A 7,184-nucleotide genomic window follows, 5' to 3' on the forward strand; every position below is an offset into this window, starting at 1 on the left:
TTGGCTGATTGCATCAGCCAATAGGATTTTTCCTACCTTAATTCTGATTGGCTGATAGAACCTTCATTCTTCAGTTGGACTTCGTTTGAAGAGGATGCTCCGCGTTGGCTGGATTGAAGATGGACCCGCTCCGGATGGATGAAGATAGAAGATGCCGCCTGGATGAAGACTTCTGCCCATCTGGAGGTCCTCTTCTGCCCGGATCGGATGAAGACTTCTGGCCGTCTGGAGGACCACTTGTGCCCGGTTGATCTTCAAGGGGTTAGTGTTAGGTTTTATTAAGGGGGTATTGGGTGGGTTTTTGAGTAGGGTTGGGTGTGTGGGTGGTGGGTTTTAATGTTGGGGGGGTATTGTATTTTTTTTTACAGGTAAAAGAGCTGATTACTTTGGGGAAATGCCCCGCAAAAGGCCCTTTTAAGGGCTATTTGTAATTCAGTATAGGGTAGGGATTTTTATTATTTTGGGGGGGCTTTAAAATAAATAGAAATTTGCCTGTAAAATAAAAATAAATCCTAAAATAGATACAATATAATTATTATTTATATTGTAGCTATATTAGGGTTTATTTTAAAGGTAAGTATTTAGTTTTAAATAGGATTAATTTAGTTAATAAGAGTTACAATATTTAGATGTATTTAATTAATATTTAAGTTAGGGGGGTGTTAGGGTTAGACTTAGGTTTAGGGGTTAATAATTTTATTATAGTTGCGGCGGTGTAGGGGGGGCAGGATAGGGATTAATAAATTTATTATAGTGGCGGCGGTGTAGGGGGGGCAGGATAGGGGTTAATAGGTATTATGTAGGTGACGGCGGGGTCCGGGAGCGGCGGTTTAGGGGTTAACATATTTATTATAGTGGCGGCGGGGTCCAGGAGCGGCGGTTTAGGGGTTAATCAGTTTATTAGAGTGGCGATGGGCTCCGGGAGCGGCAGTTTTGGGGGTAATACATTTATTTAGTTGCGGCGGTGTAGGGGGGGCAGATTAGGGGTGTTTAGACTCAGGCTACATGTTAGGGTGTTAGGTGCAGACAGCTCCCATAGGAATCAATGGGATGTCGGGCAGCAGTGAACATGAACTTTCGCTATGGTCAGACTCCCATTGATTCCTATGGGATCCGCCGCCTCCAGGGCGGCCATTTGAAAACCAGGTACGCTGGGCCGGAAAAGTGCCGAGCGTACCTGCTAGTTTTTTGATAACTAGCAAAAGTAGTCCAATTGTGCCGAACTTGCGTTCGGAACATCTGGAGTGACGTAAGAATCGATCTGTGTCGGACTGAGTCCGGTGGATCGAAGCTTACGTCACTATATTCTACTTTTGCCGGTGTGTAGGGCTTGATAACTAAGGCGAATCAGCCTCGCCACAAATACGCTGCGGAATTCCAGCGTATTTGAGGTTGACGGCTTGATAACTAGAGGCCAATGGATCTATAGGGAACAATAAACATTCTGAGGCAGCAGCATAGACAGATACATACACCTTCAAATAAGAGCAGATCCCACAAAGAGGTGAGTATGCTAAAAAAAAATATGTTTGCTTTTATGCACTATCTGTGTATACGAGAATAATTAATACATTAAAATATAACCTTTAATTAGTTTGAAGTAAAAAAAAAAGCAACAATAGAAACAGCTTCTTTCTGCTCACACACACATTTTAAAAGCACTCCACCAGTGTGATAATATTACTATTATAGTATGAGTAAATTATGTTGTAACTAGAACAGTATTGTTGATATATTAATTGAGAGGAGGATGCTGCATACATTTTAGACACCAACAAGTACTGTGTCTTTAAATAACTTTAATCGGTCGCTCAGCGTTTGCTACTAGCTTTGTTTAAAAAGTCAACACAGTTACACTACTAGCGGTGCTAGCAATACTAGGAGAGTACCAGTATAGTTAATGCACCCTTCTCTAGGAGAAGGTTTTCAACGGTAGTTTGCTATTTTAAACTAGTTCAACATTGTTTAAATATTTGAATTAACAACAACAACAACTGGAGGGCAGTTAAAATACAGAGAGTCCCCTGACGCGGTCGCATTTTACATACGCTTCCTCCTCGCTTTTTTTCTTTAATAGATACATACACCAGCCTTTTACTGACTCAAGTCCCAAATGTGTCACAGTCACTCGATTCTAGTTTTATAAGAGTGGCATATTTGATCATAGGGAGGTCTGAGCTGAAGACTCGACAGTGCATTTTTTTTTCTATACTGTTGGTACACGTCTGTCCCCATATCATAAAATATAAGGGGGCTTTCTCTTTGGAGATTCGTAGGAATACGATACTGGTTGATGCATATCTGAAGTGGGGTTGCGCTGCATCACCAGGCTGGATTGAAGACCTTCAGGCTTGTTTGGATATCTAGGAGGTCTAGACGTACCAGTAGAAGCTTTTTTGGTCTGCTCCTGAGGTGCCATAATCAGTTGTCCCATAGCTCCCTCCAAAGGGTATTCACTCCAAGCCCTTTTGCATTCAACGTTCACATCGGTAAGCGGAAAGCATCTAGCTTGCCAGGGAGCTGGCTTTTGATAAGTTGTGTCAACCTTTCCTGCGTGTGTGTCTTCAATTAAAGACAGGAGACGATCAAATCTATTGCACATTTTGCGCTAAAAGTTCTTTAGTAAGGTTTGCATAGCAACATAGATTTCCGCCATTCTCCCAAGCACTGTGTATCTTTAGAAAAATATAGTCTCTGATAAATTTTGTATATAAGTATTGCCACGCACCCTTGGCGTTGTGATACGACAGAGGAACTCTGCCAGGAGGTTGGCGTGAGGCCGCAACCTCAAAAAAAGCTCCTGGTGCTGTGGTGCTGACAGCTAACGCAACAGTTGTGGGATCATCAGAAGGAGGATGATCAGCTCTTTTATAGTCAGGGCCAGATTGGGCCGCGGGATACCGGGAAAAATCCCGGTGGGCTGGCAGCTGCACAGGGCCGGATTGGGTCGCCACATAGACAAGATTTATGAGGCTCAAGCAGCTCAGCTACAGATGCGGCCACCGCTCCGCCTCCACTCCAATAGGTGCTAGGCAACAGCATTACGGCATTAGGAAAGGCAATAGTGTGAGTGTCAGGGAGCGGGGCGAGAGTCAGGGTGCGGGGCAGACCACCTATGTAGTGAACATCAGACACGTCGCATCGGCCCTTGCAGGAGCGCAGCGGCACGTCACGTGTGGATTAGCTGCTCTGCGACTGGTGGGGACCCGGGACCCTACAGGACAGGCGGGGCTAACATTCACGGCAGCCAAGTGTGGAGGGGGTGACACCACACACTCCATCAAGCTGCTGCTGTATAAAATACTTTTTACTCTAGAAGTTAGTGCACTGTGTGCAGCGCACCACCACCCCATGGCCCTCCCCCTTCCAAACACATGTGCAGACACCGAGATTAAAACAAGAGAGGGTTCTCGAAATGCAAAGACACAGCCGAAGAACAATAAACATTACAGGTGTAGAAATTACTAGAAAAGACCAACAATGAGGTACAATCATTCATCAAAAGTCTAAACTGCTAACACCTGTATATGAAAGACAAATGTATTAATGATTTTATTTTGGTGAATATCGCTGGGATGGAGGGGGCGTGGCTGGGCTGGAGGGGGCGAGACTGGGGCGGTCTAAACAAATTTCCAGGACCAGTCTGATTTCCCAGTCCGGCTCTGTATATAGTATGTAAAATGTCATACTAGATAGTATCTTGAGAAGCTATTTTGTCATGCTAGTTCATCTAGGCTGGAGCAGCACTCAAAACTGTGACCTATCATGGTCGCCGCCCAGAAGTTCCCCCATCTAATGTATTTTATTTTTAACCTTAAAATGAATTTTTAATGTCAATTCCTGATAACGATTGTTATTGTTATCTGTGATGATTTTGCATTTGGCAATATATTACAGATATGTTTATTTATATTTTTACATTCATGATGATTGTTCATGACATAGTCTGCATTATTTTTTATTTCTGGGGCGCGATCCGATATATGGCGTAGTTTTCGGCGCAAGCGAGGGAACCCGCGCCGACCGTAATTTCACCTCGCACATCGGGCTATCCAATATACGGCGCCGTCAGATGCTAAAGTAGCGTAAGTAGGACAAACTGGCGTTGTTCCGAAAAGTACACATTTTAGTCGTCGCAAGTACTTACGCCAGTCTTTTGTTCAAGTCTCAATAAAGTGTAGTTTTATGCAAATTTGGCTAAGACTCGTAAAAATTACCCGATACTCCATCTAAAACTGTGCAACGTAATTACGTTATTCAAAAGTCATATATAAGCCCATGCGCAGCCGCCATTTTCTTTAGTGTGTTTGGATGGTTCGTTGAGCTACAGAACACTACAGTGAGTTGAGGATTAGTAAGAGTAGTGAGAGAGGCGCAGCATAATAGTTAGTTAAGTCGGATTGTTGTTTGGGTAAGCTTGTACATTTGCTTACACTTATTTTCACATATTGCACACATATTGCATACATACATACATATACAAAACACACAACACTTTTTTTTTCTAACACCTCACACATTTTATTTCAATTTTACAGTGTGATAGGCTGAGTGTTTGGTTGTGATTGTGTGTGATTGAACTGGGAGTGAGTGTGAGTGTGTGTAGTTTGAGGATGGCAAGGAGAGGTAGGGCGGAGGGGAGCGGAGTTGCAGGGAGAGGAGTATTCTAGCGGACAGGAGGAGCAGCGGGTCCCTGTCAGGGAGTTAGTGGAGTGGGGAGAGGGAGAGTTAGAAGGGATGATGGGAGGGGAGATGCCCAGAGACCAGGCACACTTAGAAGAGGGTCAGAGGGTGCACATGGGGACAGAAGGGGGGAGGAGGGAGAGGATACGGAGGAACCCACACCAGGGACATCCCAGGGAGGAAGCCAGGTGGCCACAGAGGAGGAGCGCATGAGATGCCCAAATTTCTCATTTGATGAGAATGTTGCGCTAGTCCAGGCCATCATGGACAACCACACTGCCCTCTTTGGCCAAGAGAAGGGCAGAGGCGTTGCCCGAAGGCGTAAGGAAGCATGGTCAGCGGTTGAGGAGGCTGTAAACAGTGTGGCCCTGCAGAGGAGGACTGTCGAGGGACTGAAAAAAAGATGGAATGATTGCAAGAGGCGGGTGAAGGAGAAGATGGGCCAGGAAGTCATGCACCAGAGGTTAACAGGCGGTGGTCCACCCTTGGAAGCAGAATACAACGTATGGCAGGAGATGATACGTAACTCTCTGAGTATCACAGCAGTCCGTGGACTTCCAGGGGCTCGTGACTCAGGGGTTGCAACCACAGCACCTCATGCTGGTGAGTAACATCCCATACACCAGTATGATATGTATTTGAGATATAACATCCTTTAATGTCACACATGCATGTACACAATGAGGAGCATGGTATTTGGCCTACTAACAAAAACATCTACAATTAGATTTGACATTAATGCTACTTAACACAATGCAATTCATGATATGAGGTGGAATAGTGCAATACTAACATGTCTCAGAGTAACACAGGTCACAAGCCACATGTAGAGTTTTCAGTAAATGGACACTATAGCCATCACAATACTTTTAGCTCAGAAAGCAGGTTCTGTGCCTACATCAGGCTAAAGTAAATTGTGTGACCATAGTGTCACTTAAAGAACACATTTTCTCCATCACTGACATCACTGACATGTAAACATAACTCTTGTATGAAACACATACCTGTATACTGTGCAGATTAAAATCCCTCATAGAGAGTTTGACATGAGAATGAGTATTGTCCCTAGCATGTATCAATGTATATTGTATGCCCACATGGACATATATATGACTGTACTAATCCCTCAATACAGGTGTGGTGATCAGACGATCAAAAATGAGGAGCACCAGGCAGGTTTCAATAAATAAAACGTAACTTTTATTGAACTCTTCAGCTTGCATTAAAATCTTACAGACTAGAACAACATGTAAATAGATAGCGCAGTCTCAAGCTATGATTACGGCAATAGCCGAAATGCGTAAGCAAGAGAATGCTGCGCTATCTATTTACATGTTGTTCTAGTCTGTAAGATTTTAATGCAAGCTGAAGAGTTCAATAAAAGTTACGTTTTATTTTATTGAAACCTGCCTGGTGCTCCTCATTTTTGATCGTCTGATCACCACACCTGTATTGAGCCAATTGGGGAATCTCGAGTGAGCACAGGTATCACCAAACCAACCGTCAAAACCAGAAAATAAAGGGTTTATAGTGTATAAAGCGCTGGACTTAAAACCCTTTTTTTAAAAGGTTTTTTCCTGAAAGAAAAGAATTGCCGTGAAAAACAAACACCTGAAATAAAAAAGTAAAGACACTTGTTACCCTGCGTACATTCTGTACTAAAGAGCAGGAAGAATAATTTGGTCTAAGGGATAAGAGACTTGCGCAAGTCTGAAAACATCCACCTGGAATAATTCTGACTGTTACCGACAAACATCAACTCCTGAGGGAAGATTACTTGAAGGAAGGGTAAGACTACCTGCATGGCAGGATTACTACAAAGTCTACCAAAGGTACTAATCATATAAAGATCCTTTAAAATAAAAAAAATAAAAAAAACCCTCCCTAAGGCAAGTCCTAAAAGGCAACTTAAGCATTCAGTAGTTGGCCACTACTAAAGTTTATTGTCAAGGAGAAATATGCATTAGGAGAGACTTTTGTGTAATTGTTACATTTGGAGAGACTTTACATTTCTAAAATAACACGCAAAGTTACATATGTCAAAATAAGGGGCATTGCAACAAAATTACCATTTGCTAAAAGAGACTATACAGCTTTCTCTTTAAACAGTCCAGTAAGAAAACACAGAAGCCATTTTCTTAAAGCAGAAGTATATTGAAAACACTTGCATAAAGTTATAAGCTTAGTAATTTATTTTAAATATCTACGCATATCAAAAGTTTTCTTAGAAGAAAGTTTAATAGTTTGTTTTTAAAGGAACAATCTGCTAATTGTATAATTTTGTATTTTATGATTTTTATGTAATGTTTTTTAATAAGTAAAAGTTTTTTTATAAAATTGGCATATATTTTCAAGTTCTCTTCACTATATACTAGTAAAAAAAAAAAAAAAAAAAAAAAAAAACCGTACCTGGTTTAACCATATCACAAATATAGAGGCTTTAAACTGAGAGTCCGGAAGTGTTTCAATGTGTCATTATATTTATTTGGGTACAGATAAAA

This window comes from Bombina bombina, chromosome 2 (assembly GCF_027579735.1).
Source record: "Bombina bombina isolate aBomBom1 chromosome 2, aBomBom1.pri, whole genome shotgun sequence".
NCBI lineage: Eukaryota > Metazoa > Chordata > Amphibia > Anura > Bombinatoridae > Bombina > Bombina bombina.